This window comes from Peromyscus californicus, unplaced genomic scaffold, assembly GCF_007827085.1.
Source record: "Peromyscus californicus insignis strain IS unplaced genomic scaffold, ASM782708v3 Scaffold_8__1_contigs__length_139910024, whole genome shotgun sequence".
NCBI lineage: Eukaryota > Metazoa > Chordata > Mammalia > Rodentia > Cricetidae > Peromyscus > Peromyscus californicus.
In genome coordinates, this window is record NW_026294606.1 from 16,013,264 (window position 1) to 16,027,881 (window position 14,618).

The following is a 14,618-nucleotide window of genomic DNA, read 5'->3' on the forward strand; positions in this document are numbered from 1 at the left end:
CTGTATCTGTTGAAATATTCATTCTAAATTTAGAACTGTCAGGGCTACAGTGTTTAGCAAAAGTGACCCACGACCTGACCCTGTGCTGATTTTAGTGAAATGGTTTCTCATGCATGTCTTGGATTTACGGAGAGATACTGTTTTTGTTTGTCTCTGTGTTTTTGGATGGTTCCTGTTTATAAGAATGATCTAGAGATAAATCTGGCATTAATCAGGAAGGAAGGGAGGGATTCGCAATGAGTTAATGAAAACCACACTGTGGTTCCCCAGAGTTGGTTCCCAGCTCTTGCCAGAGCCTGGGACATAGCCCCAGCCTGGGAAGATGTTCCCAGAGCCCCCCAAGGTAGCTCCTGCCTGCTCCCCCCACCCCAGGAGTGAGAAGCTCACTATTCAGCTAGTGCTTGCATCATCCTTCCAACATGTTCCCACTGATACATTAAAGGAATTAATTGCTCATAATGATCTCACCATCTGTTAACAGAGGTTCATACCTACAGGCTGGTGGCATGTGGTGGTTCTATTCAGGGATCAATAGGCAACCCGGGCGAAGGCTTTCCCACATCGCCTGTCTTTGCCTGCTGAAAGGGGGAGGAGAGCTTGGTGCCGGCCATCTGCTCCCTGTCTTTTCTCTGTGAGACCTTGACGCTGTCCAGCGCAGCTCTGATCTGACTCTGGTCCTATTGGAATGTGGCTGATCTGAGAGCCTCTCAAAGCTGTGAAAGTGAGTCAAAAGGAGATGGCCATTGTCCGGCATGACTGAAAGAAAATGATCACTTTAAAATTCATAACTCCCAGGTGCCTGCCATCTATTCATGGGAAAAACCCTCGGAACTTCTCTTCATTAAAGAGAGGGGGGTCCTGCTAAAAAGAGAGAAAAGGAAGTAGTTTGTGGGAATGTGTAGGGGGTTTTCAGGCTAAACAAATGAGGAATTTGGAATTTTCACTTGCATTAAAGGAGCTGTGCAAGGGAGAGCCTTAATTTTAAAGAGAGGGAGGCAGAGACGAGGCTTTCCTGGGGGCAGTGTAGGAATGAATGAGGAGCATTGGTAAATTCCTCCAGCAAAATCTAAAGATCACTCTGTCTTTTGACCTTTAGTACCTGAAGTAGAACTCTGCCTGGTTCTGATCAATGTTTGAATTCCCGTTCTTATTCCACAGGAATGGAAATTAGGTGATGAATGGACATTTAAGGAAGACTAGGTATCTGAGAGATTCCAGAGTGTGGCACAGGCCTTATAGACATGGCTGATCTCAAGCTCCCCAGGTGCTCCTTAGAACTTTATTCAGAGGGGCTACCTCCACCCACTCATCTATCTGTCTTGAACAACTCGGGAGCATAGAAACCGTACAGAGACAAAAGAAGATCTCTGGGTGCAGACAAGACAAGATTCAGCCAGGTTCATGAGGTACAGAAATCACAGGCCTGGTGGATCTTAGCCATTTGTCATTGCAGAAAATCAACGCTGCATCTCCCATACAGGATTCCAAATAGGCTTTATGGGTTAATGGATGGGGAGAGGAACAAAGGTGTGCATAGTGAGATTCCTGTCCTGCCTCTTGAACATCTTTTATCTTTTGGATGATGACGCTTTAGCCCCAGAGGTGAACTGACATATTCAAAGTCACACAGGTCTCTCCACAGAAGCAAAGCTGGACCCTTATCTACGGGCAATTTTCTTTCCAATATTACTACTGTGTCTCCTGTAATGATGTCAGGCTGAAGCTTACTTTTTTCTCAGCTTTCAATAACAGTGATGATGATGATGATGATGATGATGATGATGATGATGAATTTTACTAGTCTAAAGAATTTAGAAGTTTCTTTGAAAATAAATTATGAGATATGAGGATGATCGCAATGACAGCATTCATCAATACTACACATATAATGTAGCAAAAGGACCAAGTAAGGCACTAACATCTGACAGAAAACATTGCAACAGAGCGTTGAACCCTTTGGGAAAGGGTTGTCAGGCTGAATTCTCTTAGATACCAGTTATTAAATGTGGAGGAAGGAAGGGCAAGACATGGCTGCGGTCAATGCAGTCAGAGAATCACTCCCTTAAAAAGAAGGGCAAACAACAGTAACAAGGAGATAGAAGATTCTAGAAATAAGCTAAATGTCTGGAAACAGGGAAAAGTATACCTAAGTGAATCATTGTTAGTGATTCCTCTTGATAGGTAAGAAGAGTACATTCTCCAAACCATGTGTTTTTGTTCATTTGTTTACAATTTTCTATCAGGTCTGCTGAGAATCTGGTTTTGTGTGACTTTTCCTCTGTGACAGTCTACCTTTAATTTTCAGTTTAATGGACAGGAACATAAAATTCTTTGGATAAAATTGTTGTGCACTGTATTTATGGTAGACTTATGAGGAGACAAAGAAATCGAAGTTCATTGTAGATTTCTTTACAAATCCATTTGATTTTTAAATTGTTAACTTGTTTTAAATTGGAGTTCGTGTGCTGTTAAAACCCTACAGTTTACAGAATTAGAACTCATGAAATATGGGCTGGAGCGGGTAGAGGGATGCTGGAGGGGGCTAGTTAGGGAGACCTTGGATAATGCAAGTAGACTCAGAATTTAGGTAAAGACTGCCATTGGCTAAAAAGGAATGACTGATATTTTTTCAAGTATTTCAATTTTATACTGAAACTCTAGGGGAAATTGAGACTTATTTCAGGCAAAATAAAAAGCACACAGGTGGGGCTGGAGAGATGGCTCAGCGGTTAAGAGCACTGGCTGCTCTGCCAGAGGTCCTGAGTTCAATTCCCAGCAACCACATGGTGGCTCACAACCATCTGTAATGCGATCTGGTGCCCTCTCCTGGCCTGCAGGGATACATGCAGACAGGAAATTGTATACATAAGAAATAAATAAATCTTTAAAAAAAAAAAGCACACAGGCAATCCTAAACAAGGAACAGAATAAAATGTACCACATCCACTTCTGAGGCCTGACCTCTGCTCACATTGCCGAGTATGAGTCAAACAATAACAAGATCTGATCATAACATTCATTAGGTTACCTAGTACGTCATTTGAGATATGCAATTGAAATCTGACCTTTTTGACTTTTAAAAATGTGAGAATTTTCATGTAGGTGCTTTATTTATTGTTTGGTTGGTTGGTTGGGTGGGTGGGTGGGGGCCGAGTCTCACTATGCATCTCTGGCTTCCTGGAGCTCACTCTGTAGACCAGGCTGGCCTCAAATTCATAAAGATCCACCTGCCTCTGCCTCCTGACTGCTGGAATTAAAGATATGTGTCATCATGCCTGCAAAAAATAAAAAAGTAAAAATAAACTAAAAATGCTCCATTCATTGGTCTATTATGAGCCTCTCATCTTCCCAATAAAAAGTAATCCACCCCTCTTTCTCTGTGGTGTGTGTGCGTGTATGTATACATGTTTGCACGTTTATTGGCACATCTGTGGGGGTGCATCTGCCTGAAATTGATGCTAGGCATCTTCCTCTCTGCTTTGAACGAGGTCAGGGTATCTTGCTGAACCCAGGGCTCATTTCTGGCTGGTCTAGCCCGTTAGTTTGCCTTAGGGCTTCCCTGTTTCTGCCTCTTGAGTTATGGGATTGCAGGTGGCTTCCATACCTGTCCAACTAGTCACATGATTGCTGGGAATCTCCAAATCTTATGCTGTGCAGCCAGGGTTTTATTCACTGAGCCATCTGCCCAGTCCCTCCCCCCAAATCTATTTTTAATGGACTCTGACCAGCTTAAGGACTTTTGAATAAGTCCCAAAAGTTCTGAGCATCTCGTTTCCTTTTGATGTTGGGTTTAGAACTATATGCACATTTCACAGCTGAGCCACAGCCATTTATGTTAAAGGAATGTAGTCCATTAGATGTTTGCTTAAAAAGTTGGAGACTTCTATGTCTTCAGTGAGGGGGTAGCCTCTTCCCGTTAATTAACGCATCCTCTTTCGTCAGTCAAAACTTACAGTGGGCCATGTCCACAAATACTAGAAAAGGAATAGTATGAGAACGCACTTTAAGAGTGAGACATTTAAGAATGAGACTTGCTTAAATAATGACAGTAAACACAAGAAAAACACCCAACAAAGGATAACAAACCCCAAACCGGCCAAACAACCAACAAAAATATGTCAATGAAGCACAATGCAGAATCCGAGGGTGAGAATCTCCTCAAGGGCCTGGGGGAAGAACTGGGATGATGCCTGGCACTCAGCTGCTGGGACCTTCAGTTCCTGAAGATTTGATGTTCAGCCTTGCTGAGGAATGCACAGCCAGGATAGTGCCACCATCAACTCTACTTCTAACCCCCACCCCAGTCTAACCCCCCCACCCCCCACATGCTGCCTGACAGTGGAGAGCTGAGTCATGTCCTTGTTTTCCAGATACTTGTTTCTCATAGATGTGACTAGACCCAGAAATGCCCATCATTTCTAGAGGGGGAACACAGACCTGGACGCTTCCAAGGCCCCCATAGGAATATTTCTTCCCTTTTAAATTATTCAGTTTTTGAATTTCCTTTTAAACCTGACAACTGTCCTTGTCCTGCCTTTACACATCCTCAATCACCCCAGACTCAATTTTGTTCCCCCTTCTTATATTCAGGAAGGATCTTTAAAAAGCACAGAACAGGATCGAATGCACTGTGCTGCCCCCACCCTCCAGCCCTCCCCACCCTCCAGCCCTCCCCACCCTCCAGCCCTCCCCACCCTCCAGCCCTCCTGTTCTCACAAACACAGCCTTGTAGGGTTAGCTGATCTCTGGGCTTTATTATCTCCCCCTCTTTTCTTTCTTTTTGTCCCCCCCCCCCTTTTTTTAAGAATGGTGCAAGGAAAGTAAAAGTTTATTGAGGGTAAAGGTTCAATGACTATTTTTCCCTTGAACAAATTAATCTTGTATAACCTACATTATAGAGGCGAATTTTTAAAAGAGGAGGAAATGACCACCAGGGCCCGGTTTGGAGCTCTTGTGGGTCTGAGTTCATGTTTGCACCAGCCAGAGATTTTCAATTAGCAGTGCCTTGGAAAGCAGGGAGCTGGGCCTTTGTCAGTGTCCTGTGTGAGGACAAGAGCAAATAAATTGGAAATGGTCTTGGGCTCAGGTTCCTGGGAAAATGTAACAGGTGTTACAGCTATGCTGGGTGTGAGATTTATGAAAAAAAAAGAAGAAGAAAAAAGCCACTCAGGCTTTGCCCATAGAATTCTGCTTTCTAGCCAGGGCTTCAAGTAGGAAGAAACTAATGACTTCATTACCATCTCAATTCTGGGAAATGCAAGCTCCAGACCTGACTCATTAAAGGGAAGGTATAGACCTTACAATATCAAAATGTTATTTTGAGCAATGCCCTTAGTGGGGGCGGCTCACCCGAAAAGAATGTATCCTCGAGGAGTGACGCTGTGGCCAGAAAATAAGAAATAGCAAAATAAAAACAAACAATGCAAAACAGAAACCTCATACACACACACAAAACAGACAAAACCCAAAACAAACCAAGAAAACAGAAAAAACAACAAACCCGTGCAAAAACTGGGAGCGAGAAAAAGAAAAAAGAGCAGCTTTCTGGCACACCACACTGTAAGGGTGCTTGTTGGTTAGTCCACTCTCTTGGAAAAGCCTCTGCTTCTCCCCGTCCTTCTCCCGTGTTGTGACACATTAAATGGTTCTTCTTGTTGTCCCATTTCTAGTAGATTGTAACTGGGGATGAGCTAGAAGGCAGGAAAGATGTCAAATTTCCACGCAATGGAAAAGGAAAGAAATCTCTTCAGTCCTAACAGGACTTAATAAGTCTAACCGGAGTCGTGCTTAACTGGTATCAATTAACTGTAAATTTTATTATTACATAATTGCCTCTCTTATTAATCTGCAATGGGAAAAAACATAGCCTAGGAGAGTCTGCTCCTGTCCTATTTATTCTCACAAAGACTCCTTCGCAGCCATTGTGCTGCATTTTATTTCACATGGGCTCTCTACTGCCTGAAAGAAGAACTTGGCCAGGGAATGGCAATTCCAGTAACCTTCTCACAGCCCATTTATCTCTAAATGCCAGTCCCCTGGTGGGGGTCCTCCAGCCCCGTAGACTGTTTTTTATTATGCTGCCTACATGCTTTGCTCCCCAGAACACCTTTGAGAAGAAGAAGAAAAAAAAAGTCGAACGACAGACTCAAAGCTTTAAGTCGGGTGAGCTGGCTTTCAAACAGCCCCGCCCCCACCCCGTTCCTGAGAAAATGAACTTCCCATTAAGTCTCTGGTCACAATTTCCTTTCTCTAGTAATGTAAGTCATAATGCCTTCCCAGTGGAACTGAGGGCCTCTATGTTCTGGAGACACACTGAGCCTTGACCAGAACTAGTAGGCTGAATCCCTCTGACTTTTGGGCATTCGTGCCAGTGGAGGTGGCAGCTGCGGAGTAAAGCAATTTGGATGACAAAGCAGGCGTGAGGCAGAGGAGAATTGCCATGGGACTCAGTTAGTTGGCAGAGCGCTTGCCTAGTTTCCGATCCCAGCCCCAGACTCAAGCAGGCATGGTGGGACTGGCCAGTGATCCCAGAACTCAGGAGGTGGAGGCAGGATGATCAGAAGTTAAAATTCATCTTTGGCAGTGAGTTCAAGGCCAGCCCGGGCTATATGAGACCCTGTCTCAGATGAAAACAAAAAGCAGATTACGTAATAGGTATCCTTAGAAACTGTGTTTTCTCCCCTTCCCCTTCCCTTCTCATTCCACCCCACTCTGATCCTTTTGACTTACCTAAGAAAAATTAACTAGCTGCCGGAAGTAATTTCTCCTGTGGCGGTCTAACCAGAGAAGAGGGAAGAAGGCTCCTCTGTGGGTAAGGGAGACTTTGCAAAGTGGTTGTCTCATTGTATCCTCTCGTCTCAAGTTCGTCACATCCCGAAGCCCCCAAGGATGGAGCTTCCCCTGCTTTCTTCCATTTGTGAAGAAACCTCTTGTCTCTCATCAAATTCTGTGCCCTGGGTTTCCCACCAAGCATCTCTCAGCACGCATCTTGGAGCCTGGTCAATGTGGCAAAATTATTCATTACAGGTTTTGCCATGCTTAGTTGCTACAAACCGACTTCATGCCTGACCACCCTGGTGATTTCTGAGGCTCCGATTCAAGACTTAATTAATCTCTCTTCTTTGCTTGTATTGCAGTTTTGACCATTTGTCTCTCTTAGCTCATGGATGTGGATGTAGGAACTGCTTATATGAGTAAGCTGTGTCATTCACGAACTAAGTTCACCTGCACTGTTCCTTGTGGCCCTCGGCGACAGACTCCAGACATAAACAAGTAAGGAAGCAACGATCAGAGGACTTGTTACTTAAGCTTGAAACTCCGATCTCCTGGAGAAGCCTCCAAAGTGCTGAGCGTGGGAGGACCATAAAGTCGTGTTAACCATGCAGATGTGTTTGCTTGGTGTGTGTCTATTTGAGGGGATTTTTTGAGATAGCTTCAAATTTGATATATAGTGAGAATGACCTTGAATCTCTGATCCTCCCTCCCTAACACCCTGCATGATGAGTGCCGGGGTAAAAGCCTAGTTCATGCAGTGCTCAGGATCAAACCCAGTGCTTCCTGCACACCTGCTGGGATGCAACCCTATTCACCCAACTCTGTTCCAGTTTTACTTTTTGTTTGAAGAAGTCTCAGGTTGTCCTCCAACTCACAATGATCCTCCTGCCTCAGCTTTCCAAGTGTAACCCCAATTTACTTGATGCTAGGAATAGAACCCAAAGCTTGTGCTTGCTAGACTCTACCAACTGAGCTTCGTCCTCTCTATAAGATTTTGATAGAGTTTTAAAGCTCCTTCTCCACGCAGGTCCATGCAGCAACCTGATGTGTTGTCCTACGTGGTGACATCAGAGGCACACCTTTGAAAATTGTTTTACTCTCTGCCCTTTCAGTAGGCTCCAAAGTGGGGTTTTGAGTTAGAAGATAATTAAAGTTCATTCTAATGTCAGGTGGGAGTTAATGATTCATACAATACATAGAAAGGTGATGCAGTATATGCATAGTAGTTTCCCAACCTTAAAGGGCAAGAAGTTAAGGAACAGAGTTGTCATGGAGGAGGATGTTGTTAGTGAAAACAGGAAGACCCCAAGGCTGTCCCCCCCCGCCCCCCCCCCCCCCCCCCCCCCCCCCCCCCCCCCCACCCCCTGGGAAACTAGCCTGTAAATTACTATCATTGCTTTGTGTCCCTTGCTTCTGGCTGTGGAAATAAAAGCATCCTGGGTGCTAAGTGAAGGACTAGAAAGCCTGGATACAGGATCTAAGGTCTTTGCTCTGTTTGCAGCAAACAATCAGAGTCTGAGGTCCTTTCATGGATGCTAACTTCCCCTGGAAGAGGGAAAACGCAGAGTTAGGGAACTGTGGATATCCACCGATGACTACTCCTCCCCCACCAAGAAACAATCATAAAAATAAATGAAAGAAAAAAAAATATGACTTTCTGAGCTTGAAAAGTTGTTTGCTGTTCATTCAAGCTCAGGCAGCAGCATTCTATGGGCACAGCAGTGCGTACTCAGAGTTCCTTTGGAGGCCAGAAGAGAGTGTTGAATTCCTTGGAGTTGGAGTTACTGGCACTTACTGGTCACCCAAAGTGAGTGCTGGGAACTGAGCTCCAGTCCCAGAACAGCAAGCACTCTTAACCACTGAGCCATCTCTCTAGTCCTAAGGCACCGAGTTCTATCGGATAAATAGAATTTTGCCAATTAAAAATTAAGGCAATACTGATTTATAGCCATATTAACCAAGTAGAGCACTACTTGGGGATCACAGACACTAGTTTGATAACAGTAATGGCCACTGTTTGAGGCAGCATGGGGAAAACATGAACAACGTCCTCTCTTGCTTTTGAGAAGGTATGCAAGATGAATCACATCTATGGAGCATTAAAGGTTCCCCAACAGGATAGCAACACGGAGAGCATCAGTTATCCTTTGTGTGGGGTGAGCTGCTGATTGGAGTTTTCACATCAGCTTGCAGAAGCTTGCAGACTTGATGTTGGGGCCTTAAAGTTTGTTTCCAATACGTGTGCAAGAAAGGAGACAGTGAGCACAGGGTGCCAAGGTGTGGGGACTCTTCCTCTGCTCAGTGTTCTGTTCTGTACCAGTCACGGGCCATTTCCAGCTCTCTGTCAAAGTGGTGTGTCAGAGCCAAGACTAAGTCACCCTGGCATAAGTATCACTTGACTATTGCACAAAAATAGAAACAATGTCACTATGAGCTCCTTGACATTTCTGCTTTTGTTGATGATATCCTATTAAACAGCTAAAATTGATGCTACCGCCAATTATCAAAGCTGTATACGAGCTTTAGAAGGAGCTTAGACAATTGAGTTGGTTTTCATTTTTATGTTGGCAGAACCAGGACCCCTGCTATGTTATAATTTCCAGGTTAGAATCTGGATGGTGGTCTACTCAGAGTGTATGCTCTTTCTCCTTCATTTTTACATCCTCACTTGCCAATATCTAGGAACATAAGTGTATTTCTAAAATATCATTGGGTAGGTGAGAGGCTAGAGTAGAAATGCCCCTCTAAGAGTTGTTTGCTCACACCGTGGGTATGTTCTCATAAGGAATTGTCATCTAGATCTTAAATATGATATCATTTTCATAGTTACTTTTCACAGTGTAATGCTCAGATTCAGGACCTGCAGTTGTTTTATTTATTAACTTATATATATATATATATATATATATATATATATATATATATATATATATATATATATATATATATATCTGGGAACTGTGAATTAGAAAAGGAATCCAAAGATGGATCATGTAAAGGAAACCTGAATCTGTAAGATCGTGGGTGATTGCCTTTGTTTGCAGACATGGATACTGACGTATGCTCTTTCTCATCTAACTGCTTCTCTTGAGAACTCTGGGGATACAGATATTTCAGCTGCATGTTTGGATGACCTCCTGTTCAATAGCTGTCCAATTTTGCTTTCTATTGCTGTCATATCTACCACAACCAAAAGCAAGTTGGAGGAGAAAAGGTTTATTTGGCTTATACAATGTGGTCATAGCTCATTATTGAGGGAATTCAGGGCAGCAACTCAAGGCAGGAAACTCGAGATAGAAAACTCAAACGGAGATCATTGGGGGACACTGTTTACTGGTTTACAATCCGTGGTTTGCACAGCTTCCTTCTCTATACAACTCAGGACCACCTGCCTAAGGAGAGCTCTGCCCACAGTAGGCTAGGCCTTCCTACATCAATCATCAATCAAGAGAAGGTCCCCATACACTTGTCTATAGGCCAGTCTGATGGAGGCAATTTCTCAATTGATGTTCTCTCTTCCTTGTGTCAAGTTGAGGAAAAACTATCTAGTACCATAGAGTTTTACTCAAACAAACTAAACTTTGCTTAGGTTTTTGTTTTTTGTTTGATTGACTTTTGTAGCTAGAGTTTTCCTGCCTGGCCCACAGGCAGGACAAATCTCTGTCATCCGCCAGTCCCACAGCCTCTCAGACCCAACCAAGTAAACACAGAGACTTATATTGCTTACAAACTGTATGGCCGTGGCAGGCTTCTTGCTAACTGTTCTTACAGCTTAAATTAATCCATTTCTATTAATCTATACCTTGCCACATGGCTCGTGGCTTACTGGCATTCACATGCTGTTTCTCATCATGGCGGCTGGCAGTGTCTCCTGACTCAGCCTTCCACTTCCCAGCTTTATTCTCCTCCTTGTCCCGCCTACACTTCCTGCCTGGCCAATCAGTGTTATATTTGCCATACAGAACATCCCACAGTGGACTTTCTTAGGCTGCTGTCGAAATAGTAACCCATTCCCATGTTTGGCTGTCAGCTCCATTCTTTGTGTGTTTGTGTTATATAGCTATGCAGGGTAGACTGAGGGAAAGATTTAATGACAGTGTGTGAAGTTAGAAAATAACAAAAAACTGTACTAACTGACTCTCAGTACTACAGACAGCAGTTTGTATACTCAGGGCTTTTGTATAAGGGAGGGAATACAGAGATACAAGAGACTCACCTGACTTTGCTGAAGGGAAGACTGGCAAAAGGAACCACATTCTAAAAGTGTCACCCTTGATGAGGAAGAGCAAAGAGTACATTTCTGTGAACTGTAAGGCCACACGATATTCTGAAAGGGCATTCAGCTTGTGTGGCAGTTTGAATAGGTATGGCCCCCATAAACTCATGCGTGTGAACTTGACCCACAGGGAGTGGCACTATTAGGCAATGTGGCCTTGCTGGAGTGGGTGTGGCTTTGTTGGAGGAATTATGTCATTGTAGGGTGGACTTTGAGGTCTCATATGCTCAAGCTATGCCCAGTGTGACACACAGGTCTCTTCTGCTGCCTTTAGACTAGATGCAGGACTCTCAGCTCCTTCTCCAGCACCATGTCTGCCTGCGTGCTGCCATGTCCCGCCATGATGATAATGGACCAAACCTCTGAACTGTAAGCCAGTCCCTGTAACATGAATTGCTAAACGGTCTTATTAATAGAAAACCCAGAGCCAGATATCGGGGTGAGGGCTGAAAGATCAGAGAAGCAGAGCAAGCCAGCCATTAGTTCTTACCTCTTCAAAATCCTCAGTCTAAAGACAGTGAGTTCCTATTTCCTCACACCTTAAATACCTTTCTCTGCCCTGCCATATTACGTCCTGGGATTAAAGGTGTGTGTGCTTCCCAAGCAAAGACATGAGATCTCAGTGTTGGGATTAAAGGTGTGTGCTCTATTCCCAGTGTGGCCTTGAACTCACACAGATCCAGACTGATCTCTGTCTCCTGAGTGATAGGATTAAGCTTGTATACCATCACAACATTGCACTGTGAACTACTATAAAAGTATGTTTTTGTTATCTCGTTATTTTGAGCTCAACAGTGATACTTGAACACCAAAAGTGCAAAGTAATTTAGATTTTTCTACTAAATGTTGGGAAAGTGGTTTTATTGTAATGCATTCTTATAACTTGCATATAATTTTATAGAGCTACAAGGCAGGTCAAGACCTAGTTGTCAATAATAGCTTTAGTTGGTATGGGAAATAGATATCAGTGTTTCACATGTACAAATAGCCACTTTTCTGAAGGGGCTTCTGAGGTCATAAAACTACCTAGAGGTGAAGAGGTCCTGTGGACTGGGTTCTACTGAGCCTTAGCTGGTTTCCTGGCCCAGGATTCTGGGCCAGGAAATGTGAACTATCTTTTCTCTAAACTTTTTATTTTCCCCTCAAGACAATACAGCCTTTGCTGGTCTGGAATTAACAAGGATCTGCCTGCTTCTGCCTCCCAGATGCTAGGATTAAAGGCATGCCCCACCAGGCCCTGCCTCTGTCATTGTATCTGCGTTATAATGTACTTCTGAGATCCTGCTACTCCACAGCAGCCGAAACTCAGGGGACTGTGTGTGTTTATGTGTGTGTCTGTGTGTAGGTGTCCACATGTACGTGTGTGTGGAGAGGCCAGAGGACATCTTCAGATGTCACCCACAGGTACTACCCACCTTATGTTTTGAGACAGTCTGTCATTGACTTGGAACTCAGGATAAGGTAGCCTGACTAGCCAGCTAGCCCCAAGGGTCCACCTGCCTCCACCTCTGCAAGTGGGTGCCACTACCCAGCCAGCAAGCCCAGGGGTCTGTCCACCTCCACCTCTACAGGTGGGAGCCACTATCACTCCTGGATTTTATTTTTTCCCTAGAAGGCCTGGGGATTAAACCCAGGTTCTTGTAAGGCACGCACTGTACCAGTGAAGCTCTCTCCCCTTCTCAAGAACTAACTTCTTTATTGTGGAATCAAATTCTCATCCCTTTCCTTTGCTAGTCATGATGCAATCTTTTTTCTTGCTAGACTGTGTCTTGGATTGTTCCTTCCCACTCCCTGTCTTTTCATGCACAGCGTATCATGGCGTCAGCTCTGTCTCTACTATTGACCAACCCAACTCTATGATCCTATTGAACAGGTTAATAAAATTCTTTGAGCCATTTTTGTAACCTGTCAAAAACAGACAATATTTTCAGGCTTATAATGCTATTGAAAATATGAATGGGAAAACATACATAAAAATGTGGTTTATGCTGGATATTCATATACATGACATTGTTTCCCCTAAAAGCTAGTGTGCTGTGTTTATATTTCCATCTCTCATGGTGCTTCAGGTATCACAGTTGTTCCATGAATGTTTGTTTAGTCCTCTGATGTATCCTATCACTCTACCAACTTCACAAAGCCTCCCTTCCCTGACCAACCTTCAGCTTCTGTTTTCCCGTCTCCAGACAAAATCACCACATACTCTTCAATAAGGCCCTACTATCCTTCATACAAATGACAGAGATCAAGGCCAAGTGTAGCTTGAGTTTTCCTGCCTGGCCCACAGTCAGGACAAATCTCTCTCACCTGCCAGTCCCACAGCTGCTCAGACCCGACCAAGTAAACACAGAGACTTATATTGCTTACAAACTGTATGGCCGTGGCAGGCTTCTTGCTAACTGTTCTTACAGCTTAAATTAATCCATTTCCATTAATCTATACCTTGCCACATGGCTCGTGGCTTACCGGCATCTTCACATGCTGTTTGTCATCGTGGCGGCTGGCAGTGTCTCTCTCTCTCTCAGCCTTCCACTTCCCAGCTTTATTCTCCTCCTTGTCCCGCCTACACTTCCTGCCTAGCCACTGGCCAATCAGTGTTTTATTTATTGACCAATCAGAGCAACACATTTGCCATACAGAACATCCCACAGCAGCCAAGTGTTGAGCTGGCTTGTGCTCTCTTGCAGCTTACCTGAGTTTGACTAGAAGGAAGAAGAAGCTCCAGATGACAGTGCGAAGGCTTACTGGCATTCTCCTGCAGGTGAGAGGTAAACTCTGTTTGCCATTAGCAGAACATTTGATACCAAGCAGGATGTCCCAGCACTGTGACTCAGTCATCAACCTCACCATCTTTAATAGAAGCAAAACGTATTAGTCACTGGTTAGGAACTATCTGCGAGTGATTGACGAGGGGTGATTAAAATAGTTGAATGTGAAATTGTTTCCATACTCAGTGAAGGAAGCACAGAACGATTCATAGGTGAGTCAGAGGACATGCAAGATAAGGACCTCAAATTCGAATCTAACACATATTCCTACTCTTTTAGGGATTATAAATAGCTTCAGTGTGTAAAGTTTCCTATGTCTACCCACCTTTCTGTTAAGGTCTGTTAGCTGGGAGAATCCACCTAACTTGGTGTCTACTGTCCGGTAACGTTCTCTCCCCCCCACCCCCACATCAACGTAGACATATGATTTCTACCCTTTCTCTTATCTCCTAGCACTATCTCCCAGGGACAAGCCCCGTCAAGAACCAACCCATCATTCTGTGTGTTCTATTTTCTCATTCTCCTGCCTGCCTGCCTTCTCCTGGGAAATGCATAGCCACAGTCCCTTTGCAGTGTTCCATATTCTGTGATACTCGGGCCCACCTTTCTTTAGGAGTAGAGAAATGTACTCCAAAGCTTTCAGAAGGAAAGCATTAATATTTCCTCTGTCTCAGAGGCTTGTGCCTAATACAAATCACAGTGATTAAAAATCCTGGAATCCAGGAGAACCTTGAGTACAGACATGCCCCAGTCCAGAAAGACATTTAAAGTGGAGTAGACACAGAAGTGATGGGAGATCA

General features: G+C 44.0%; 1 long non-coding RNA gene across 1 annotated transcript; it reads left to right on the forward strand.

Annotated features, from left to right (window-relative positions):
- Positions 1–6,361: 6,361 nt before the first annotated feature.
- Positions 6,362–13,884, forward strand: LOC128104325 (uncharacterized). The gene is made up of 4 exons (XR_008215959.1): positions 6,362–6,654; positions 7,137–7,272; positions 11,325–11,419; positions 13,738–13,884. It is a non-coding gene; the product is annotated as an uncharacterized LOC128104325 (long non-coding RNA).
- The last annotated feature ends 734 nt before the right edge of the window (positions 13,885–14,618 follow it).